Source organism: Terrapene carolina, unplaced genomic scaffold, assembly GCF_002925995.2.
Source record: "Terrapene carolina triunguis isolate 2854851 unplaced genomic scaffold, T_m_triunguis-2.0 Scaffold58, whole genome shotgun sequence".
Taxonomy (NCBI): domain Eukaryota; kingdom Metazoa; phylum Chordata; order Testudines; family Emydidae; genus Terrapene; species Terrapene triunguis.
In genome coordinates this window covers 44,095,749-44,120,893 of record NW_020664409.1, presented here as the reverse complement: position 1 = coordinate 44,120,893, position 25,145 = coordinate 44,095,749, and positions in this window count along the sequence as shown.

Here is a 25,145-nt window from a genome sequence, read left to right as displayed (position 1 = left end):
AGGGCCTGGGCTGCTGCACCGCTTGTGGACTACTCAGCCCCCGCACCGAAGGGACTGAGAGCCGAGTTAATAGACTGTTTATTTCGTGGACAGGGAGTCGGTGTGGCTCCCCTCCTGCCCTGGAGGGTCGAGCCCCGGCAGGAACCTTTTACATAGACCAATGGTAAAAGCGGTAAATAAATCTAATACACACCATTCGGTTTCAGTTCCTTTTAAAGACACTTGACTACAAGTGGAATAATCCAAAATGTAACTTTGGTTAATGATGCACAGATTTAGCTCAGCCATACACACCAAAGTCCCACCATAGTTGTTAAAACAACGAGAACAGAATTGGAAGACTTACACAGCTGGCCCGGTCTGCTGGAGAACAACAGTTCTTTAAGTGACTTTTCATTACATAATGGACTGTTTAAACAAGTGGAAAGAACATCAAAGAATATAGAGGAACTTTATACAAATTACATGAACATTAAAATGGACATTTTGGCATCTAGCAGAATGTTGATTGAGAACCTGCAACTTGAGCAAACAACTGCAAAGTTGGCCAAGGGAAGTACCACAGAAGGGCCCAAGCTACTTATGGCGGTAAGCCACTGACTGGAACAAACCAATCCATGGTTCAAGATATGTCCCGAGATGGTTGTACAAACAGCTATGGCCTAACTTGTCTTATACAAGCTGGTGTGACAAGATGTATTGCACAGGGATTGGTAAATTCCAGCCCCAGCTGCAAGAACTCAAAAGGTGATGTCCCATTTCCTGATTGGATGGTTTAAAAGGACATGTATCATTTTGGTTGGATATTTTGAATCTTCGGCATAAGTATGGGTCACCATCCAATTTCAGCATACCACCACCTCCAAGAAAAGAAACCAAGCAGATCAAGCTGGACCACCCCGCAGAAATAGGATAAAATGACTTGTCTCCAGCACATCATTTCCTGAAAGCTGAAGACACCTGGAAAGGAGAAGACTGAGGTCCTGGGCCAGCCACCTGAGAGTCTTCATGGTGACATTTAGTACCTGTCTTGGATGGGCACATTTGACTGTCTATTTTCCAGAAAATCAAGTTGCCCACTAGCACACCAGGAAAAAGACTATAGTCATGTCTGTCCTTTGCTCCACCTGTGTTTCTAGTGTCAACTCCTTTTGTGAAGAATAACTAAGCTGAAAGCTGATGGCTGACTACTGGAGATCCATTGGGAAGGAGACCTTGGTGAATGGGCATGTAAGTAATTGACCAAGTTGTCTTGTGATCTATCTTTGTATTGTTTTTCCTGTATTAGCAACACTGGAGTTGATAACCAATTGGCACAAATCTAAATAAAGTCATCTTCCCAACACAGTGATTGAGTATAAATGTTATTTTCTACTGTGATTTGTCACTGAAAACCCAAATGACTATATTGGCCAGTATCCTAGTTTGTTAGCCAAATCATAGTCCAATAATATTACTTGTCTTCTAATATCCTATACTGTTAGTTACTTTTGTTAAGGATATTTAATAAAGCTCTCTAAAACTAAAATTAAACGTGAGTCCTTTTCTTTAGTTAAGCAATCAAAATTAAAAGATCCCTAAGAAATGCTGTTTAACTAAGGTTTGTTTTATACCCCCATCTTTCTTACACACCGCCTCTGTGGTTGCTACTCCAGCCTTTGGGCTGAAGTAGCTTTAGCAAATTTTGTGCCTATTGCACTCGGGTCCAAGGGAGAGGAGAATGGCAGTGGGCATAAGCAATGGTAGATCCACCTGCCTCCCTCATTGTACCAGACAGCTACTGTGGGCAGCTTCACAGTATCCCTTGAAGAGCTGATTCATCACATCCAGATGGCTTCCATAAGCAAGCCTCCTTTGGAAACCCATATACAAAGATAAAGAAGGATGTTTTCCAGAGCAGTACACTCCAGAGGATGGAAATGCAAACTGTTCTCTCCTTGGGTCAATCCTCCAAGGAGCACAATTGTATTTGCTGGCAGAGGAGTGCAAATTATACACCCTTCCCACTGGAGATGAATCAAGCCCAAAAAGTGAAAATAAAAAGAGACCTTTATAGTTACCATGATAACATCGTGCAGGAAAACAGGGAGATACACACATGCCCTGCTAAGTTTTGCTCATTACTTGCACCAACATTAGTGGAAAAGTTTTTGTTATTGGCTCAAGCAGGACTCCTGACCACGGATTCAGTTATTAGCTAAAGGCTTAAAAGAGAAAAATTTCCAAACATGACTTCCCAAGGGAGTGCAGAGGATAACTAATGAAAATGTGAATCTTCAAACCACACTGGCAAAGCCTATTTATGTTAGCCTGACTGGGACAGATACTTTGTCAATACATGAATTATTTAACATTTGTATGTAGGGCCGAACATGTGAATTGTGCTTTACACATAGAATGCAGACATGCTGGAGCTTCCAGTCAAGGTCATCATGGGTTCCCATCATGGGGGTTGTGATCCTCAGGGCAGTGTTGCAAACACATCTGGTGGGAGGGGCTGCACCCACCTTCCATTTCTGTACTGCTAAATGGGAGGTTGTTCCTGAAAGTTTATCTAGACTCTGTTGTAACAGGGAGCATGGGAAAGGTTGGGAACCACTGGTTTAGGTTAGGTATGATATGGCTTGACACACACATACATAAAAAGATATCCAGAAAGGGGAAGGAAAACAAAAAAAAGTTTGAAGTTGCTATGTTTGCACAGCAATTCTTTATATAATCAGCAACTACTCAGAAGTTTGGCACAGAAGAGAGAATCCTTGTTGAAGATATTATAGAGGAAAGGTGGGTTTTGAGGAGATTAGTCGGTGGAGGAGGAAGCTGTATGGTGCATATGAAAAGGGAAGACATTTCAGGGATGATGGGCAGCACAGAGGAGGGTGTGGAGACATTTGTGGAAAAGGGAAACAGAGAAAGTGAAGAGGACTCACAGGGCAAACTAACCTCGTGTAACAACATTTTTGTCTGAAAAGAGTTCTATCTTACAGTCTCTTGACAATTAAAGCTTGTGAGAAAAGTCATACCATGTAGGGCCCATGCCACGTTGGACTGTGCAGTGTGGGCCAAATTCAAGCCTGAATAAGCTGGCACAGAACCAGTTATTTTGTCCACTGACTCTTTGGCATACAGGACAACAATAGGGAGAATATATTATAACAGGCAAGAGGGGTGATGGATTATTATTTGAATCAAACCTGTTACCAAAAGTCATTATCATGTGCTGGCTGTTCATTTTCCTACATGAAATGCATTGGTGATCTCAAGCCACACCTTAGAGTGCAGGTGTCAGTATCACAAAACATGCCACTATAATTGGCATCACTCGACTGTCTCACTGAACTATCTTTAGAGGTTCCTTATAGATGGTCCCTTTTGACAGTGTTAAAGCCCATTAACAGGCCAGTGATGGAAGCCTACATCACCATTGCTCATGATCTCTTTTTTTGTTGACAAAGAACTTCATTTACCAGGGCTTTCATTCTAGTATATTTCAGAAGCACTACATTTGTTTTAATGAAAGTCAGAAAAGTAATTTTGTGAAAGGAAAAGATAGAAATAAGTCTCTAAACCATAGGTGAAATCATGATCCCAAATTGCAGTGTTGTAGAGACAGGATAAAAAGTCTACTCTTTACACCATTACAGCAAGTCATAAATGGCCAAGAAATTGATAAGAGTGTAGATAAATGTAAAGTGATGATAGGCAACGTACAGCATGTACAAAATGAAAGAACGGTTGAGGGAAGACTATGAATGGAAAGAGCCTCATTTTCACTTGAAGATTGAGATTCCCTTGTGCAAATTTTATTCTACAAAACTTCTTTAATGGGATAAAAGGTACAATGCATTTTCTATCACTCTTCACTCTCCTGAGATCCCAGAATGTGAACCTGAAGTCAATTTGCAGCAAACTGCTCACTAGAGATTGATACTCTTGCAAATGAGGTCCTCCAAGATCTATTATTTGAAAAGCCCACAAACTCACTGCCATTCATCTGTTAGACTCAGGAGGAAAGCAAGTTTGAAAACTGCTAAGAACCATTTGCCAAGCCATTAATCCTCCAGAATTCAAATTGCTTCTGGATAGGATCTAATACAGTTATTCCATGGAATAAACTTGTGTTGTTTAAGATATATTTAACAAACTGCTCTGTAGCTGAGTCACTATTTACCAGACTCCTCCTTGTGGCCAGAGGTGTTTCTGCAGGACCCTCCCCCTCTGCTTCTCCTTTTCAGGATCCCTTGGGAGCACCATATAGTTGTTCTCAGGGCTATCACGATCTCTCCACAAAACTGGGTCAGTAGCCCAAAGTAATTCAAAATAGTGCTTAGTGTCCCAAACACAAAGTTCATCATAATAACCCCATAGTTCATGCCCATCTCCAATGCTCCTGTCATCCATAGAGACCTTAGTCTGCTCAGCAGAAGCCTTGCCGTCTGGATCACACACTCTCTCTGCTCTGCGAGGGAAGGCAGCATATATAATACATTTCTTCTGAAAGTTTCTCCCAAGTGGCTGAGAGAGAGGGGCGCTCTGCCCTACCCAACACTACAGGGCTCCTGATCTCTGGCCCTTAAAGCAACTATCTTCAGATCTTTCCATCCCACTGCTAACTCCTCTCTTCTGGTTTCAGCCAATTTCCGAACCTGTGCTCACAGCAGTATCCCTGAAACAGGATCTTCTGTCCCCCCCCCCTTAAGCTTAATAGACCAGTACACCCCATTACAGTCACATTTTTAAAGTTACAATAAATAAAGCTTGTGGCCTGATTTTCAGAGGTGCAGAGTACTTGCAGATTTTATTAGCTTCAGTGGCTATTGTGTGCACTTGCTGCTTCTAAAAATCAGACTGTTTAAATGACCTTTACACAGATAAAAGAGATGGAAAGGTCCCTCCTACAGCTGTATAAAAAGCATGGTGCCCACCTCTTGCAAGTGCTCCCTTCTGGTCAAGTACATCTACAGTCTTTAAACGGTTCCAGACCTGGTAACCAGCCATACCTCCTAGAGGCAATGGTTTTGCCCTCTCTGGGCCCTTCTGGCCCTAGCTGGGCCACTAAGCAGTTCAGATCCCCACTATTGCCCACTACTCTGAGTCCCAGCCCAGGGATACTCAGAATAGCAGTCACGCAACACCATGTCCCTTTAACAAAACTGCTTTCAGTTCCCATGGCCATTTCCCCATAGCCCCAGCCTTCATAAAATCTTCACTCTTACTTCAGGGCTCTTTTAAGTTCAGGCCCAGAAGCTAGCCACCCGCTGGTCCTCGCTCCCCAGGTCCCTGCCACTACTAAGCTGTCAATGGTGCTTCAATTCCCTTTGGCCAGCCAAAAGCACCATCTGCACTCCTCTGGCCCCCAACAAGGAACTGTGGTCTGCACTGCAGCTCCTTTTATATTAGCCTGCAACTCTCTGATTCGTTAGCCCCTTGCAGCCTCCCCTTGATTGGCTGCTTTCTTGCACAGTCTCTCTAGGACATTTGGAAGACTTAGCTTCTCTGCTCCTTTTTCCTGGGACGGTTGTGGCAGGACCCTGAGAACCCCAGCAGGGAGCCTCTGGGCCTAGTCCATCCCATCACAATCCCCTTTGGTCTAAAGAGTGCTTTAATGTAGCATGGGAGAATTCCCCTCAGATTGGATGCATTCAGAGGAGTGCTGTTAAAAAACAACAACAACAACAAACAAACACCTGTTATCCTCACTGGGGCATCAGGGGATCTTGTGTCACAGTATATAAATGCTTGCACATTAAATTATCCTTCCCATTCTTATTATGTAACACTTATATAGCATCAATATTAGCTTTGATCTTTCAGATCAACAGTCATATTTTATGTCCAGGTTGATTTGAAATGAACAAATCAATCAACTCTTTCTATAAATGCATGTGTGTGTTATTAGGTGAGTGAGAAATCATCATATGTTGTGTCCTGCTTTGGAACATCATATAATCTCCTGAATCTCAATAATTTTTTTTCCTTCTAAGCAGATCAATCAAAGAGTTAGCAATCTTCATCACAGTAATACTGGGCACTTACACAGTATTTTCCATTCCCAAAGCACTTTACAGAAATTAGTTAATCAAGCATAATTTTAAGATGGCAACATACCAGTTTTATTCATCTTCGTGCTGCTTTTGCTCCTGCAGCTACATTCATTTTCTACCAAACTTTTAGACCAAGCAAATTTTAAAGTGTTGATTATAATTGTTGAATATAAACTGCGCTCAGAAGCATTTTGAAACATGAAAATATCAAAAGAGCTCAGTCTCTAAGAAATGTCATCCACCCCATTTGAGGTGCCCCCACCAGCCAATGCTCACTTTGTGTTTTCCACCTGGATTCCACTCAAGAGAGGGTTCAGGATTTTTGAGGAAAGGACTGTTGTTCCAAACAACTGGGAGGTTATAGTTAGCAGGGAATAATGGCACTGTCTCCGTGCTTTCTACAGTGAAATTTTGCTTAGCTTCTTTAAAATCATTCCTTTAGGTCTGTGTTGCAGGATTAAGAACAAGGGGAAAAAACTCTTTTGCTCTCTCATAGATTAATTTGTTTTTGCCGTTAGGCCCTGCCAGTAAGTCATTCACAGTCTGGTGCATCTGAGAATAAAACAATAATGGTCCTCGAGTTTTTCACATCCTGCCTCCTTTTGGAATTCGATAGTTCTTCTCTACACAAAGCATATTGCCTTTAATGTTTATATTCAATAGGGTGAGCAAAGGGTGTTGTATAAATATCACCCTCTAGGCAACTCATTCCCAGGCAGGATTTAGATTATCAGAACACTGCAGGAGTGTATTGGACTTTTTAGCAGCTCTCAATGTCCTACTTTGAGCAGGGGGTTGGACTAGATGACCTCCTGAGGTCCCTTCCAACCCTGATATTCTATGAAAAACTACTTATGTTATTGCCGTGTCAGTCTCAGGATATTAGAGAGACAAGGTGGGTGAGGGGAAATCTTTGGGGGGGAGGAATAGCTCAGTGGTTTGAGCATTGGCCTGCTAAACCCAGGGTTGTGAGCTCAATCCTTGAGGGGGCCAGCTAGGGCTCTGGGGCAAAAAAAATAGTTGGGGATTGGTTCTGCTTTAAGCAGGGGGTTGGACTAGATGACCTCCTGAGGTCCCTTCCAACCTCAATATTCTATGTTTTTCCACAGCAAAATACTTTTTATCAACAGTTTGGAGCAGTGCCCTTCAAATTTAGAGCCAGAGCTACTACCTTTATATCATCTTGTTGGTTTACATTCTCTCAGCTAGATTATTATTGTAGACATCTCTTCCATCTCCTGTTCCAAGGAAAGTTGTAAACTGTCTTACCTCACCAGTAATTGTTCAGATATGTTTCAAATATTTTCCTCTTAGGCTAGACTAGATTTTCCATTAGTGCAGTGTTCTCTGGGGGATTATAGTCTGAGGCAGTTTGAAGTGCCTGTCACAGAGGGACCTGAAGTAGGCATTTGCCAGCTCCACTGTAGAACAGGGGGCTGAGGTGGATAGGCCTTCAGCCTCCCCGAAGATAATTCCCCCTGGATGGTGATACAGCAGCCAGTCTGCTGGCCAAAACACTTCACAACACAAGGTCTGGAGTAAGGAACTCATTCCCAAAAGAGATGAGAATGACCATTAGACTGATGGTATTTCTATTCTTTGAGCTATGGGTGTGATTCCCAGCTAGAGATATACCCGCTGTAGCTCTCATTGCTCTAACGCACTAAGTTTATACAATCATAGGAATGTAGGGCTGGAAAGGATGTTGAGAAATCATCAAGTCCAGCCACGGATGCTGGGGCAGGACCAAATAAACCTGGATCATCCTTGACTGGTGTTTGTCCATCCTGCTCTTAAAAACCTCAGTGATGGGGACTCCACAGTATTCCTTGGAAGACTATTCCAGTGTTTAATGACTCTTACAGTTGGAAAGTTTCTCCCCTAATATCTAACCTAAATCTCCCTTGCTGTAGATTAAGCCCATTACTTCTTGCCCTACCTTCAGTGGTTATGGAGACCAATTGATCAACATTCTCTTTGTAATAGTCTTTAACATATTTGAAAACTTTTATTAGGTTCCCCCCTTACTCTTCTTTTCTCAAGACTAAATATGCCCAGTTTTTTAAACTTTCCTCATAGGTCAGGTTTTCTAAACCTTTTATCATGTATGTTGCTCTCCTTTGGACTCTCTCCAATTTGTCCATCTTTTCTAAAGTGTGGCACCCAGAACTGGACACTATACTCCAGCTGAGGACTCATCAGGACTGAGTAGAGTGGGACCATTACCTCCTGTGTCTTACATACAATAGTCCTGTAATAAACCCCAACATTATATTAGCCTCCTTTGGAATTGCATCACGTTGTTGGCTCGTGTTCAATATGTGATCCACTATAACCCCCAGATCCTTTTCAGCATTACTTCTACTGAGCCAGTTATTTCCCATTTTGTATTTGTGCATTTGATTTTCCTTCCTAAGTGTAGTACTTCGCATTTATCTTCATTAAATCTCATTTTGTTGATGTCAGACCAATTCTCTAATTTGCTAATGTCATTTTGAATTTTAATCCTGTCCTCCAAAATGTTTGCAATCCCTCCCACCTTGGTGTCATCCACAAATTTTAGAAGTATTTACTCCACACCATTATCCAAGTCATTAATGAAAATATTGAATAGTACCAGACCCAGGACTGACTACTGTGGAACCCCACTAGATACATCCTTCCAGTTTAACCGTGAACCATTAATACCTACTCTTTGAGTACAGTCTTTCAACCAGTTTTGCACCCACTTCATAGTAATTTCATCTAGATCACATTACCCTAGTTTGCTTGTGAGAATGTCATGTGGGACTGTCAAAAGCCTTTCTAAAATCAAGATATATCATGTCTACCTCTTCCCTTCTGTGCACTAGGCTAATAACACTTTCAAAGAAGGAAATTAGGTTGTAGCCATTGTGGTGTGAGCAGTTACCACCCCAAGTACGTATCTACTGTCTCTGAAAAGCACACGTTTGTGGCAGCTAGCACTTCCTGCCACTTGCAACATGCCTACATTCTAACTTTAGTGCACTCCCAGCTTGAAGTATAGACATGCCTTGAATGTGTTCATAAATAAAGCAAAACTCATCTCTTTGACTAAGTTTTCCCTTAATAAGATCTTCAGACAGATACACCGATAGTATCCTGGAGAAGAAAGACAAGATTAAACTTTAACTCATCTGGGAACTATTCTCCAATAAATTATACAGGACAGGTCATGATTCCATCCTTAATTGTTTTAGCTGGTGGAGGGCTGCCATCAGTCCCTCACCCCTCAACAGCTGGTCTCCAGCCCCTCACCAGGACCCCACCACCTTCCCCACATATGAGCGTTAAGAGCTGAGGAAAGGGGGTTGTCTCCTCACTGTACCAGATGTTAGGAGCACAAACCCTGTTCCCCAACTTCTTTAGGGGATGTCTTCCGTTATGTCTACTTCCAATTCCAGTTGATCAGAGAACCAGGAATGAGTACCTGAACTGGACTCCTGCCACCTGCTAAATTGTGACAACTGGATTCTAACCTACTGGACTATCCTGATGGGTCTGTGAGCTGCTGTGGAGAAAGTTAAAAAAACCCATGTACTCGAACCAGGCTGGCAGTGAGGGAAAAATTCCTTCCTAATCCACCACAGCAAGCTAAAAACATAGTCATATGCTAATCCCAGGGGTGGGGTAGTGAGAGCTGCTAATCCAGGAATGAGAGGGGGCTGCAGGGATGGACAGGATTTGTATACCCTCCCCTCAAACACGCACGTTTACCTAAGCCCTACTGACAGGCCCACCAGCTCAAGTGATCCCTTCACCCCACTTCCTGGCCAGCCTCCTCCCAATCCCCAATCTTTAAAGAAGCCACTACTCTTTTTTCCTACCAGTCTAGACAAAGGCTTGAGTTGCAGAAATTTCAGTCTCTCTCATGCACACAAATAACCCTCTCCTAACTATTACATTTAGTCCTACACGTGGGAAAGAGAGAGAAGTGTTCTGTTATTCCTTTTTAAAACATGGCAGGAACTTACATACAATGGTGAGGGAGGCCAAATATGAATCTAGACCAGGGGTGGGCAAACTATGGCCCGTGGGCCGGATCCGGCCTGCCAGCCATTTTAATCCGGCCCTTGAGCTCCCGCTGGGGAGCAGAGTCTGGGGCTTGCCCCGCTCTGGCGCTCCAGCCGGGAAGCAGGGTTGGGTGCTGCTCCACGCAGCTCCCGGAAGCAGCGGCATGACCCCCTTCCGGCACTCCACCAGGGAGCAGGGTCGGGGGCCACTCCATGCAGCTCCCGGAAGCAACGGCATGGCCCCCCTCCAGTTCCTACGCGTAGGGGCAGCCAGAGGACTCCACTCTGCATGCTGCCCCTGCCTCAAGCTCTGCCCCCGCAGCTCCCATTGGCCATAAACTGCCGCCAATGGGAGCTACAGGGATGGTGCCTGCAGACGGAGCAGCGTGCAGAGCCACCTGGCTGCGCCTCTGCATAGGAGCCAGAGAAGGGACATGCCACTGCTTCCGGGAGCCGTTTGAAGTAAGCGCTGCCCAGAGCCTGCACCCCTGAGCCTACCCCCATACCCCAAACCCCTGCTCCAGCCCTGATCCCCCTCCCACCCTTCAAACTCCTCGGTCCCAGTCTGGAGCACCACCCTACACCCCAAACTCCTCATCCCTAGCCCCACCTCAGAGCCCACACCCCTAGCCGGAGCTCTCACTGCCTCCGACACCCCAACCCCAATTTTGTGAGTATTCATGGCCTGCCATACAATTTCTATTCCCAGATGTGGCTCTTGGGCCCAAAAGTTTGCCCACCCCTGATTTAGACAAACTGAGTAGGGGCTAGCATCTCCCGAAGATAGCAGAGGGAAAGGAGGTAGAAGGCCATCTCTTCTAAGCACAAGGATAAGAATGGAAGAGGGGAGCAGCCATGGGGAAATCCTCCCTGTGAAAGGGCTCTACCAGGGGATTGTATACCAACATCTGAGTGATGACAGAAGTTATATACAGCGTAAGTCAGATATTTTGTTTTTTAAATAATCAGGAATAATCCTTTACACTTTGCAGCAGTGCTATTGTAATGACTACCATCTTGGTCGTGCACAGGGACTGAACCAGACTTCCAGAGTTAAATGATAAACCTCTACAGTTTGAGCACAAGGAATAAGTCCTTATAGCTGGGAGCTTTAACAGACATGTATCCTTTGAGATCAGACAGGGCGGGGGACTTGTAACGTATATTGAACAGTTAGTTACACTGTCAGAAATGCAAACAGCAATACAAGGAGAAACTAAAATGCAGCTGGCAACTGAGAGGCCAAGGAATGAATGTGACTGGTGCCGCAACTTTATTCTCACACATGAGCGATGAGGCAAATTAGCAGAGTATCCATGTTAAAGCCTGTGCAGATACTGCCTATGCTGTTCCATGGATACAGGATTTCAGTTTCTAAGACTGTCAGTCTGGCACCTTTCACACTCATTGACCTCACACAAAAAATTTTAAAGACTAAGTAAAGAAGGCATTTTATTTCTAATCTAAAGTAGCACAGATGATGTTTTCATTGATTGCCAGGACCAGAAAAGAACCACCCCAGAGCATTAAATCAAGATATGTAGCTTCTTATACCCTTATGATATTCAATTACATACATGGCATATACTCATGAGTAAAACCTGCTGAAGGAAAAACAGAATCCCTGCTCTAAAGGGTTTATGGTCTAATAGGATAACTCTGCCATGGTCAGCAGTGCCCAAATTACCATAGGCCCAGTATACTCATAACAGCTCAAATATTTGTTCTACATTTTCAAGAAGAGTACACCTCTATCCCGATATAACGCGACCCAATATAACATGAATTCAGATATAACGCGGTAAAGCAGCGCTCCGGGGGGGCGGGGCTGCGCACTCTGGCAGATCAAAGCAAGTTCGATATAACGCGGTTTCACCTATAACGCGGTAAGATTTTTTGGCTCCCCAGGACAGCATTATTTCGGGGTAGAGGTGTAAATGAAGAAAGTGATCTTTCTGGATGGCTATATTGTTCCTGATAGAGAACAGCCCCTTCAGCCTTGAGATGCTTTTTTATTAGTGTCAAAGTCATGAAGTAGTTCTCCAGCCTTCATGAAATAATAAACGATTGTTTAGAGCTAAAAAATGCACATGCCTGGGGAGTGGAAAGCCCTGTAAGCTATTATCATACATAGGGTGTCCCATCTGTAGATAGTTATTTATCCATTAGATACACACCCAACAGATCTACATGTTATAGGAGTCTGGATAGTTTGCCATCTGCACATGAAGAATACATTGTTACTCTTTTATTCAGCTAGAGCCCTTGATTAATCCTTACTGAGGTGATCTTTTGAGCACATCTGCCCTCTCAAGTATTATTGCAGTTGCTGCATCTATCAATTTTTCCCTCAATTCAAACATAAAGTTTGACTTTCAGCTTCACATATATTGTCTCTTGGCAAATCACAATGGTGTATCTTGACTTTAAAAAGAAATACTACTACAGTAACAAGGAGAATATTTTCAGTGAACAATGTATTCAATAAGTGTAGCCCCTTTACCTGTTAATGGATTACCTACAAACAGGATTCAATTATGGTATTGTTTATTTGGTTGATAGTTTATGTGCATGTATTTTCCCTTCTGGATTACTCATTCAATTCACAGTGCCTATTTCCTCTCCTTTACATAATTTGTCATCTGAGTTATATGGTATTTCTGCTCTGACTGACTCAGAGGCACACAATGAGCTCCGAAGATGGCTGTGCTAACATTTCTGGCATGAATACCCCTGCAACTACAAACTCACCAGGTTATTCATGATTCCTGTGGGTTGTAATACTTTAGCCTCATTTCGATTGTTGGGTTTAGTGTGTGGGTACTGGTTGGTGGTTGTGGCCTGTGACATACAGAAGGCCAGACTAGATGATCTAGTGGTCCCTTCTGGCCTTAAACTCTATGACACCTTTTCTTTCTCCAAACAAAATGTGCTCACAGGATGAGTATAAATTAAATAAAAAACACAAATTAATTCCATGAACATTTGCTAATGCTTTGGTGGAGTATTTGTCCAGCTCTAGTTATTAACTGAGGTCCATCTCATCACATAGATATAATGCCTCCTAGCACCACTGCTTGAGTAGTGCCTCCACTCTCTAGTTCAGCTCTGCCTCATAAAAGACATGAGCCCCACAACTATAACTTAGCAGACAGTTGGTTCTTTACTGAAAGCTGAAAACCTATAGATGTGAAATTTAGGTCAGATCTCCAATATATCTTGATACAGACAGATTGGAAAGGGAAATTTTCAGAGCACATGCGGTGACAATGGGAAACTGAAAGGGAACCGTAGGGAACCCAAAACTGCTTACAAATGCTTTCTGAGAATGCATTGTTGGCTTATATTCAATTTGTGGTCCAGTATAGTCTGCAGGTCCTTTTCAGCAATACTACCTAGCCAGTTATTCCCCATGTTGTAGCTGGGCATTTGATTTTTCCTTCTTAAGGGTAGTACCTTGCACTTGTCTTCATTAAATTTTATCTTGTTGAATTCAGACCAATTCTCTCATTTGTCAAGATCATTTTGAATTCTAATCTTGTCCTCCAAAGTGCTAGCAACTCCTCCCAGCTTTGTGTCTCCACAAATTGTATAAGCATACTCTCCACTCCATTATCTAAGTCATTAAGAGAAATGAAGGATAAAAATAGATCTTTTGTTTTTAGTACTGGTGAAATATAGACAAGAAATTAAGTTCATCTGAGCGCTTCTCCCTCCCTTTCTCTCTTATTCTCCTTTACATTTTTCTTTTCAAGGGACTTTAGTGACAAAACTCTTGCTCTTCCATCCGCTCATATCTATCTTTTACTTTATAGGGACTTCTGAATACCAAACTGTTAACCCTATTTCATCACATAAACTAGTCAAATGCATACAAAAATACTACTACACCGAACAAACAAAATGGTAGGCCAATTCTTCCCTGGCCTTCCTGCCTCCTTTGCAGGGATGATTGCCTGCAGATTGCATCCTGATTTAAAGGACTGCACAGTCACAGGCACTTGTGTGGTTTATGCAAAGGAGAGAGGATTGCCTGCACCTCCTCCTGCCACCTTTTATATTTGCATAAGGGCAAGACATAATCTATCCTGAGTGGTACATGGTAAATCTTTCTATATACAAGTCAAATCTTAACTGATTAACAAATCAAATAACATTTAACTAAGCAACATAACCCAATACAATGCATATAAATATATTTTCACCCTTTGAGAAAATCATCCAGTTTAAATACCTTTAAAAATAATTTATCAAGTTCCTCTGGGGAAGAATATTTATAATGGCTTTATTGTTGGTTTTATCAGAGCCATCATCCCTTTATTTAAATTATATCCAGGATTTCTAAACATTCCACATATTCAACACTGCAGAGATGCAGTTAATATCCCAAATCCCATTTACGAGTTGATGGGTAGAGGGAATAGTTAATTTCCATTATCTTGAAAGCCAGGATAATAGAGAGTGAGTCACTGATTCACTGTGGATTTTAGGGGGGAAAGCCAAACATTGATTATTTAGGATTTTTTCTAAACGTTCTCTTAAAGTTTTTGATGAGAGTAGAATTAACAGATAAGTAATTTCTTTCATTTGGATTTGTACTTTTTCCAAAAATCTTCTCTAGGTGTCCTATGACAGAAGCCAATGGTCCTGAAATTCCACATTCTTTCCAATGTAAATTCACATAGTCCATGGAGAGTATTTGCATATGAGACCCCCGCCCCCAACACACACACACCATAATCCACTGACTCTGTGGGACCCTGGATTATCTGTGGCAATGTTAGTTTTTTGTTTTCTGTGAGGCCACTGCTGATAAGTACAATATAAGTGTACTGACTTACAGTCTCAGAAGTAATTCTTTGCAGGATTGGGGCCTATTTCATTTAAGCTTAAAGAAAGAATGTGGTTACATACTGCTTTCTGTCTTTTGAAGTGTCTCTTATCTACACCCATCCCCTCTCCCCCAAAATTGGAACTTGATGAATATTACAAAATTAAATTTACAAGAAGGAAAGGTGGTGTATTTTAACTAGCCTTTATAACGAAGCAACTACTTTAAAAATAAACCTCTCTCTGCCACTGTTGCCAAGCCAAATTTTCTGATACCTGAAAAACAATTTTTCAGTCAGTGGCCAAGTGAAAAATAAATCATTTCAGGTTGACCCAAAATTAAAAAAAAATTACATATGTTGGAAAACTAAAAAATCATTTTGTTTAGACCCAAAATGAAACATTTTGTTTTGTTTGAATTTTTTTTACTTTTAAGCAAACAAACAAAAACTGAAGTAAAATTCAAAATAAAATGTCATTTTTAATCAAAAAATCAAAACATTTCATTTTGAAAACCTTGAAAAAAAAGTTTCAATTTTTTGGGAATTTTTGTTCTAACTGAAAGAATTTGGCAAATTCATCACAAATTTGCAAAAGATTTCGGTCAACCTGCAAATGCATTTTTCAGTGGAAGAAAAATTCTGTCAAAAAAAATGTCACCCAACTTTGCTGCTGATGCTGCTTCTGATCAAGCTATTGTTCTATAACTTCTTCATATGTTTTATAGAAAAATAAGCTTCTTTTGTCATTGTGAATTTCCAATCTTAGTATATTGAAGTAAAATATATGATGTCTTTTAAGAGCTCACAATTTTATTGTCAGAAATCCAGGTAACAGACCAAAGCTCTCTGTGGAAATACAATAAACTTAGGAATTTATTAAATTTCCCTCTGGATAGGTATGCAGGGATTTTTGGTGCCTTTGCTCTATTAATGAAAAAAGAATGTTTCACTGTTATTATAGAATTTGATAACTACATACAATGAATCAAAGGGAATATTTCAAAGGGAGAATGTCAGTGCTCCAAAGCCTTGAAGAATATGTATACTTCTGACGACAGAGTAGCATCAACCTGAAATTCAGATTTTTCTAGTGGGGTGCTGTGGTATGATCAACCAACCACCATTCGCATTAGTAAAAACAAATAGAATTCTGTTTACCAGTGTGAAAATTCCAGAAACAGAGTTTATTGGCAGGAATATTTATGACAACAGCACATTTAACCTGAATAATAGAAAATATTCACAGGAGAAGGATCTGTCCTCCCCTGCTTTGGAAGTCTCTCTTAGCATAGGTGTGAGAACGCCAATGCAATTTCTGAATGACTAACCAGTTCAATCCAGGATTCCACTTCTGGGAAGGAGGCAGGGTAGAATAACTGATGTATAGCTGTTAAAGTAGATTTATCAGTTTGAATAGGCATATCAGTGGTGTGTACAGAGGGTATGTATGCTTGTTTTGAGTGTCACTGGGCACATCAGCAACAATATAAATCAGTAATATCTGTTCCATCATATCATTAATCTTTGCTTGAATCTATATGTACATACATACACAAAATGTAAGTAACTTGGCTAGACAGATATTTTAGTCTTTTAACTGGTATCATATTATGTTCAAGGGGTTTCTATATTGTTTTAGATAGCTTGGGGTTTAAAAACACAGATATACAGTACTTCCTTTTAACTTATTTATTCTGCTAACAGATACACCCTTAAGCGAGCTTCCCTGTTAGATTTACCACTGAACAGAACACATATTTAAGAATAAAATCATTTGACATCCTTTGAGTCCTGTGGTATGAGCCTAATATAATTTATTCTGGAACACACAGCCCTTTCAAGTTTATGAAATATTGAATAAAAATGCAAAACTGAGTGGACTACTTAGATGGCATTATTATTCAGAAGGAAAATGCACTCAGCATATCTAAAGGCTTTGAGGCATTGTTGTAGTGAGAAAACCGCCAGTAAGGAGCTGACACCAATGGAAGGATTTTCATTGCTCTTGAAGAATAGAAGCAGTAGCAAATATGCAGTGAGCCAGAGCTCAACTGTACTTCACAGTTTGTTGATATCTTTCCTAGATAATAATATGTGATCCTCCAAAAACTTAGTATTCATCAACAATTACTTCAGTTTATTAGGGTAATGCATATTTTGGCTATTTGAAAAAATAATACCTCTTGATACTGTAAATTACAATTCAGCATCCATCGACCTCAAATAATGTTTTGTATCCAGATGTATTGCAGCATTGCATCTACAATTAAGGACTACTTTTCTGTTTCCATTATAAAGCCTATTTTCAGGGTTGATCACATTGAACTGTGAATTAAGTTCACAGCATTGAAGAGTATTTTACTGTTCACAGCACTCAAAAGTCTTGATTTTTCTCCTGCACTAGAGCTCTGCTTGGCCCTGGAGCAGTTTTGTGTGTGTGAAATGTCAGGAAACGAGTTATAGCTCCCTAATTTTCAGGGACTCACACAATTTAGAGCAGCAGCTAGGCTACTCTAAGTTGTGCCACTGTCCTAAGGTACATAATAGACCCTACACCAGTAGATGACTGGCATAGCCTGGGAGGAGGACTGGGAGGTGAAACATAAGCATAGGGCCTACCTGTGGAATATTTGTGTTATCAGGGAGTTTCTTTTCCACAGAGGAATTCTCTGCTGGGAATCTCTGGCCATATTACAATAATTTTGGATAGCATGAGCAATGCAAATGGGCCATAATGCAGTAAAGAATCTGGCCGCCTCCCTCTCCACCGACTGATGCTAAAGTTGGTGGAAGATAGGCATTCCAAGATCACCTTGACTCTGGAATTCATTTCACTCATTGGTATGACAGAGACCAAGTAAATTGATCTTTAGGAACACTGCAAGACCTATCTATGTATTCCAGATTTCAACTGAGTTCATGGTCTGAAGCATACATGTGTTTCTGCTAAGATTCTGTTGTGGTCTGGGGTGCTTGCTTTGAGTTGATGTTGTTCAGTTATGGTTTAATTGCTGTGTGTGTGTGTGTGTGTGTGTGTGTGTGTGTGTGTGAGTGTGTGTGTGAAGAATATATGGTGCATCTGCGTTTAGCAGTGGTGATAGACGTGATAAATTAGAACATAATTTATTGTTGACAAATCATAAGACACACTGTACATTGCCTTCTAGAGGTTGGCAAATATTGTAAGTATTCACAAATATTTCATTCAAGTTTTAAAAAAAACAACCATGAATTTAGGACAACAATATTCATAGCCCCTTTTATTCACTTTTTGCAAGGATATTAATGGAAAAAGGAATCTATTGTAACTACTTATGGGAATATGTGATGGAAATATTCATAGGGTCATTTTGAAAGCTCTTTTTGAGCTTGGGAATAATTCAGTCAGGAAGCTGAAACGATAACAGATAACTTTGGTGACCAATCACACAAACACGAAGAGTGGATTACAATGATAAATATATGTTGCAACTAGTGCTCTTGTTACATAAACTACTTCTCAAGTCTTTTTCACTAACAAGCAAATCTAGAAAAAAAAGTGAATGGATAGGGGCAAAGAGTAAAAAGGGGTTATGTTGGTTGAACAGAGTATTTGCTTGAAATAGTTCTCACAGCTTTAGTACCTTGGAATTTGATTGAAAAAGTGGATCTTATTATTCTTATGTAAAGCTAGTGGGAAATTGTCCAAGGGAACATTTTTTCTGTTGGAAAATGCCTGTTTGTCAAATGAAAATGATCCATGCGAACTTGTCAATTTTGGCAAAACTTCCAGTGGAATCCACTCAGGTTTCCTGCCAGCTCAGCTGCATTTTCCCCAACTCCAGGGCTCCCAGGGCTTCTGAGTTCCTAACTTCTGAGCTCCCCAGCAGGTCGCTGCAGCACATCAGCTCTCAAGCTTCTGGCTTCTCTGCAGCTAACCTGACAGGCTGCTGCGGAGCCAGAGTTCCCAGGAAGCATATTTCATTTTGGAAACACCAAAACATTCCCACTGCAGGAACATTTCAGTTTTTCACTTCTGCAAATAATAATAATTAATAATAAAGAGATTTTGGTGTTTCACTGAAAATCAATGGGAGTTAGCACCTAACCTGCTTAGATACTTTTGTAAATCTCACTATGTACCCCTCTGCATATTGAGGCCTCTAAATACCTTTGTAAATCTGGCCCTGTACCTCTCAATATTATACTACTTCTTTGGCCTTGCTTTTATCTCATTCAGAACTTTGAGTCTATTTATTTGTTAGGTTTTCTTGAAAGAGACAAATAAATTCTATAATATTACACTATTTGGCTAGATACTACCAGATCCCCCTATCCCAGACATCCTATGAAGTCTGAAATAAGGAGCCTCTCTCATGTGCACCAACCTCAATCACAGTGCTACTTCACTGCATTTTTTACTATCCAGCTAAATTAGCTTTGCATGCATGGGGTGGTCCTACTGAGCTAGAATCTTTTAAAAGCCTAGGAAGAAAACTGGAAAATGTACTGTGCATTAAGAGAAAATATATTTTAGTAGGCCATAATTTGGTTAAATAAAAAAACATATTAGCAGAACAGTCAGTACATCTGTAACTTTACTGTGGTTGCAGCTGCTACTGTCTGTGTTATATGTATACACACTCACACACACATATATACACGTGAGTGTTATACGCACGTTACATAGAGATAAATATTAAAATAAAATTTAAAAATGCAAAAAATGTAAATAATGGGCAGATTTAACTCTCCAGAATTAAAGTATTGTTTAAACTATTTGAGTGAGCCTCACATATTTTATATTCCCCACTTCACTTAATAACCAAAATATATTCAAACTTACCGGGTATCCTTGCTGAACGGGATCATCTTTTAAGTGGCACTGGCTGAGAGTGCCTCATTGTCATGATATACCATACTAATGCATCAGAGTACTGACATTCCAGTGATGTACAGAAACTGTGGAATGGGGTTTTGAGGATGTATTAGTATAGAGATCTACTCCAGTGTTCTTCATCACACAATCGATCCAAAATATATCTGGGAGATTCAGCAGGTTGTAATGTTTAAGATATTCAGCAAATCTAATTTATGCACCTATTTTTCATCTATTGTGAGTACGTTTAGTTTGTTCAGATACCACGTAGCTTTCCGTGGATCTGGTCGCTGCTGAAGATGCACAGCGTCAACTGAGTTCAAAATTACAGTTGAACATGGGACTGTAGACATTATTATGGGAAACCAAAACTTTGAGAGAGGGAGAGAGTGAGAGAGAGCCTGAAATGAAAAGTGTGATGGAAGTGCAATGGATTTACAAATACAAAGCCTCACAGCACCCATCTTAGATAAGGTATTTATTCCCATTTCAGAGAATCATACCCATTATTCCAGGCCACACAAATCATTGTTCAGAACTGGGAACAGAATTCCTGACTCCCAGCCTTCTGACCTAACAACTAGACAGATGGTTCTCAGTCTGGGGTCTGCTGGTCACATGGTGCTGGGGTATGCTTCTTTACAGCCACTCCTACAGGCATCCTTGCAAACCCAGCTATAGAAACAGCTTTAAAGAAAGAGCTGCAAGCCTAGCAGCCTCCACTAGGGATTACTGCAACCATTAGAGGAGAAGCAATAAAAAGCCACTATAAGAAAAGCTGCCAAAAAATCATCAATAAGGCCAGAACCAGGAGTTTCCACAGGTCCCAGATATGCAACCCTTATATGCATCAGTGAGTACTTGCTTGTACACGTAGTTCCATTGACTTCAATGTTAACTTCATGAATAAATGCTTATCTGGATTATAAGGATTGCACAAATGGACCCTCAATGAGGCACTTCAAAGAAAAATAGGAAAGACAGGAGGAGATGCTGGGTAGGGGACATTGAAACCAACAGAACAAAAAAGCAAGGACAGAGCTGGCCAAAAAATTCAGGATTTCTGCTTTGTGGGAAATTTGAAATTTAGTTTCATTTCAAATTGGAGCTGCAGACCTTGGAACCCAGGCTCCCTAGCAACCTGTCAGGAACTCTGGCTGTGATTTGACAAAATCTCATCACACTTGTGATGATTCTGTGAAATAATCTCAGATTTGATGAATCAGCATTCTTCAACCAAACTCTATTTTGTCAGAAAATTGCTGACCAATCAAAATAAGCAAGGTACACTGAATGAAGAGAACAAAGAGCATGATATATTTTTAGAAAGAGAACTAATTTCATTTTAAAAGTTTACTATCTGTATCTTTCCGTATTCATGAGATCAAAGATGTGCTTGGATTTTAACGTTAACTGTACTTCTAGAAATTCAGTATGTCTTATACTTGGCACAGGGATGGAGTGAGATTGTGATTGGGGGAAAGTAGTCTATGACATGATCTCACTTAGGAAGTGGTCCACAAAATGGAAGAACCTCAACTAGAATATGCTCAATTACATGGTGAAATCACAGCACTTTGCAATAGCAGACAAAATGTCACCATTCAGTGAGAAGCTGAAGGAAGGGATATAAAAGTTATAAAAGTGAAATAAAATCACTTTTTGATGTTTGTGTGTTGCTTTGATAAAATTGCTGATGTGAGATAATCTACAGTAGGCTAAGCACAAATTACATTTGGGACCATATTTCAAAACTGCAATTTGAATATAAAAGCAGAACAAAAATAATAATTACAAAGTAACCTAGAAAGAGCCCGCAAATGTATTTAATCCTCAGGACATGTTTAGTTTTATTTTTTAATGTATTTATTGAGCATCTTTTCACCGAGACAGATCATTCATGAGTACGACTGTACACTTTCCTGGATTTCTGCAGTGTATAGAACTTGGGAACTTTTACAGCAAATTTCAAAAGTATTCAGAATTTGCTATTGGTTATATCTGAGCTACACTTGAATGCCTCACAATTTAACTTGTACTATTGTATTCTTTCTTCAGGACATATTCATGATCTATGAAGAGGGGGAAAAAGCCATAACACGGCAACAGGTACCTCCTCCTGTCTTCTGATTAGTGATCAGCTGTTTTGGAAGAATGGAATGGCTAGAAGACGTTATTGATCATGTAAGGAATCACCGGGCTTGATTCTGCTACTCACAGTCATGTCGAATAGAACCTTACCATTCAAGTAGACAGTCCCAGTCATTTCAGTGGGATTATGTAATGAGATACCACTCAGCATGATTACTGGTACCATTTTGGTTCTAAAGTCATTCAGGGCTGTATTGTGAGCATGGGGGGATATGATAGAGGTATATAAAATCCTGAGAGGTGCGAAGAAAGTAAATAAGGAAAAGTTATTTATTCGTTCCCATAATATAAGAACTAGGGGCCACCAAATGAAATTAATGGGCAGCAGGTTTAAAACAAATAAAAGGAAGTTCTTCTTCACACTGCGCACAGTCAACCTGTGGAACTCCTTGCCTGAGGAGGTTGTGAAGGCTAGGACTATAACAGGGTTTAAAAGAGAACTAGATAAATTCATGGAGGTTAAGTCCATTAATGGCTATAAGCCAGGATGGGTAAGGAATGGTGTCCCTAGCCTCTATTTGTCAAAGGGTGGAGATGGATGGCAGGAGAGAGATCACTTGATCATTATCTGTTAGGTTCACTCCCTCTGGGGCACCCGGCATTGGCCACTGTCGGTAGACAGGAAACTGGGCTGTATGGACCTTTGGTCTGATCCAGTATGGCTGTTCTTCCTTATATGACCATATAGTTGGATGGGATTAGGAGGAACTAAGAAACCTCCCTCTCCTGTTTGATCATTGAAAAGGACAGTCTAATTTTGACTTGAGGGAATGCTGGGGAGTGCTACTTAAATATTCTCTGCATGTGCACTTTATTGCAAGGAGAATTAGGGAGAGTCATGTCTCTGCCTCCTACGTGCCATGTAGTAGAAACAATAGAGTATGCTTAAAACGGTGTCACACATTGATCTCTGAGACAGGCTGTCAAAAAAAATTTGAACAGAAAATTTGCATTCAGATGTTTTGATTTTTTTGTGCAAAATTTCACAATGAAGTAAACATTTTCATTTTGTTTTCATTTTAGTCCAAGTGTTTAATTCTGGTTTTCGAAAACAAAATGAAGTTCAAAATAAATGTCCAACATGTATGTTTGTTTTGAAATTTTCCATTGGAAAAAATTCCAAACAATTTGTTAAAAATGGCATTTTCCTTCAAAAAATGCAATTGGGGGGGGGGCGGCAGGAAAATTTTAGCTAGCTAAAATCCCAGTGCTGCTCTAACATAGGCTGCTGCCAAAGCCATTCTCTATTCCTGAAGGACTGAAAACAGAACTGCAAACCCTTTCTGGCTCAGCAAGTACAATATGCACTTCACTAAGAAGACGGCTCATTTTAGGATACCATCAGCTGCATTTATATGCACTCTTTTCTTCATTAAATATATTTGTTCAAACACTTCCTTTTAAAGCATTTACTAAATTGATATGCTAGTGTGTGCTCTCTTTTTTTTTTCTCCAGATGTCTGAGAGGAGGGGAGGGAGGAGTGGGCTATAAACACTGTCAGAATGAAGGAGAAAAGGTAGCAAATAGAAAAGCATATTATTGGTTCGATTGCTCCCCTGCCACCACTCTGCATCTCTTCCTGCTGATTCTGTCAAGACCTGAATACATTAGGTCTCATTATAACAAAGTTAAAGCCAAAGATTCAAGATGCTTAAAAACCAGACTGCTACATTTAGAAGCACCATCCAGTGTGTGTGTGGCTGTGTCAGGAGGGGCGCTCTGGCAGAAAGAGCAAGTTATTGCTGTTGACAAAGGGTACCACCCAGCCTGGTCACCTGAGCAATTCCTAGGCAGAAGTGGGTATATATGGTGGGAAGGGTGCAAACTTTGTTAGTACAAAGTTCTAATGAATTCAGAGTAATTAGAATCCAATTTGACTTTAATCACATTGAGGAGAGATGCTAGAGGATTAAGTTATTTGGAAAGCTGGAAGAAAAGAGGAACTAATCTGAAGAGGGATTTCACAAGGCACTAATGTTTCCCCATCTCTGGTACGAAGAACAAAACGTATCTCAGCCTACCTGACTTATTTCCAGTTAAGGGAGACACAGAAAATCAACCAAACAAAGAACAAACCAATATAAAAGGATGAGATTCTGTTCTGTGCCTCTGAAAAGTGCAACACAGAACTCCCAGTGCAGGGGAAGCGAGGGCTAATGTGACTTGAAGCCAAATTTGCACTCCCTGACCCTGGGCTGCCTCAGAAGCTGAAGAGCCCCCTGGGCAGCCCCTCCAAAGTGCCCTATGGCCAACCCACAGAACTGCCTGGAATCTCTGCATCAGTCCTGACCCCAGTTTTGCCCCCCTACTGTTGACGTGAATTTATGGGGCTAGTTTATTACAGATCGCCAATGATCTGACCAGAAGATATTTAGGTTCTTGTCCCAATTCAGGCTACAGAATTAGGGGAAACAGAGAGTTCTACGTTGTGGACAGACTCTCGGGGTGTGTAGCAAGGACACATACTGAGGACAATACCAAAATTTCAATATCTTTATTAAAATGAATGAAAGGATAATCAAAGATATAAAACACAGAGTCACAAAGAAGTAATACAATTCTATGGTCCCTGGTAGTCATATTTCTATTCTAAAAGACTATTTAAGCTAGCATACTCACACCCTTCCCTGGAGACCTGGTTGGTAGAGATGAGGTTTGAGTGTTGAATAGCTAAGCTATATTGCCAAAGCTGAGCTGATAGCTTAGCAAGAGATAGAAAGAGCGACCCCTCTAAATGGTGGTTTGCCCATTTATAGGGTCCTGGCAATGCCCTGAATATTCATATCAGTGCCCAACCTACCATGCCCAAATCTTATTTCCTCACCTAGATAAATCTTTGGGTACACTTATTCTATAGGCTAACATATTATGACATACATTCATACGTGTTAATATTGATTATCTCATCTCTGAAACTGTTACTTTTGGCCCAAATCACGACTTCCATGTTCTGCGGTGTACCCTGTGGTCACCACTCTCTTCCAGACTCATGGTAAACACATTCAGTTCCCTAAACCCTAAGAAAATAACAATATAATCAATCAAACCAATGAAAAAACACATTATCCAATATAGCAAACTAGTCTCATGGGCTACACTGTGCCTCGGCTTATGAGGGACTTCTTGGAGGGCGTAATTGTCTTCTATAGTGTCTGTGCCAGAGGAACCCTCCTCTGGTTAGATACAAGGCTTCCACAACCCCTTTATGCCACTCTGCCATTTTTA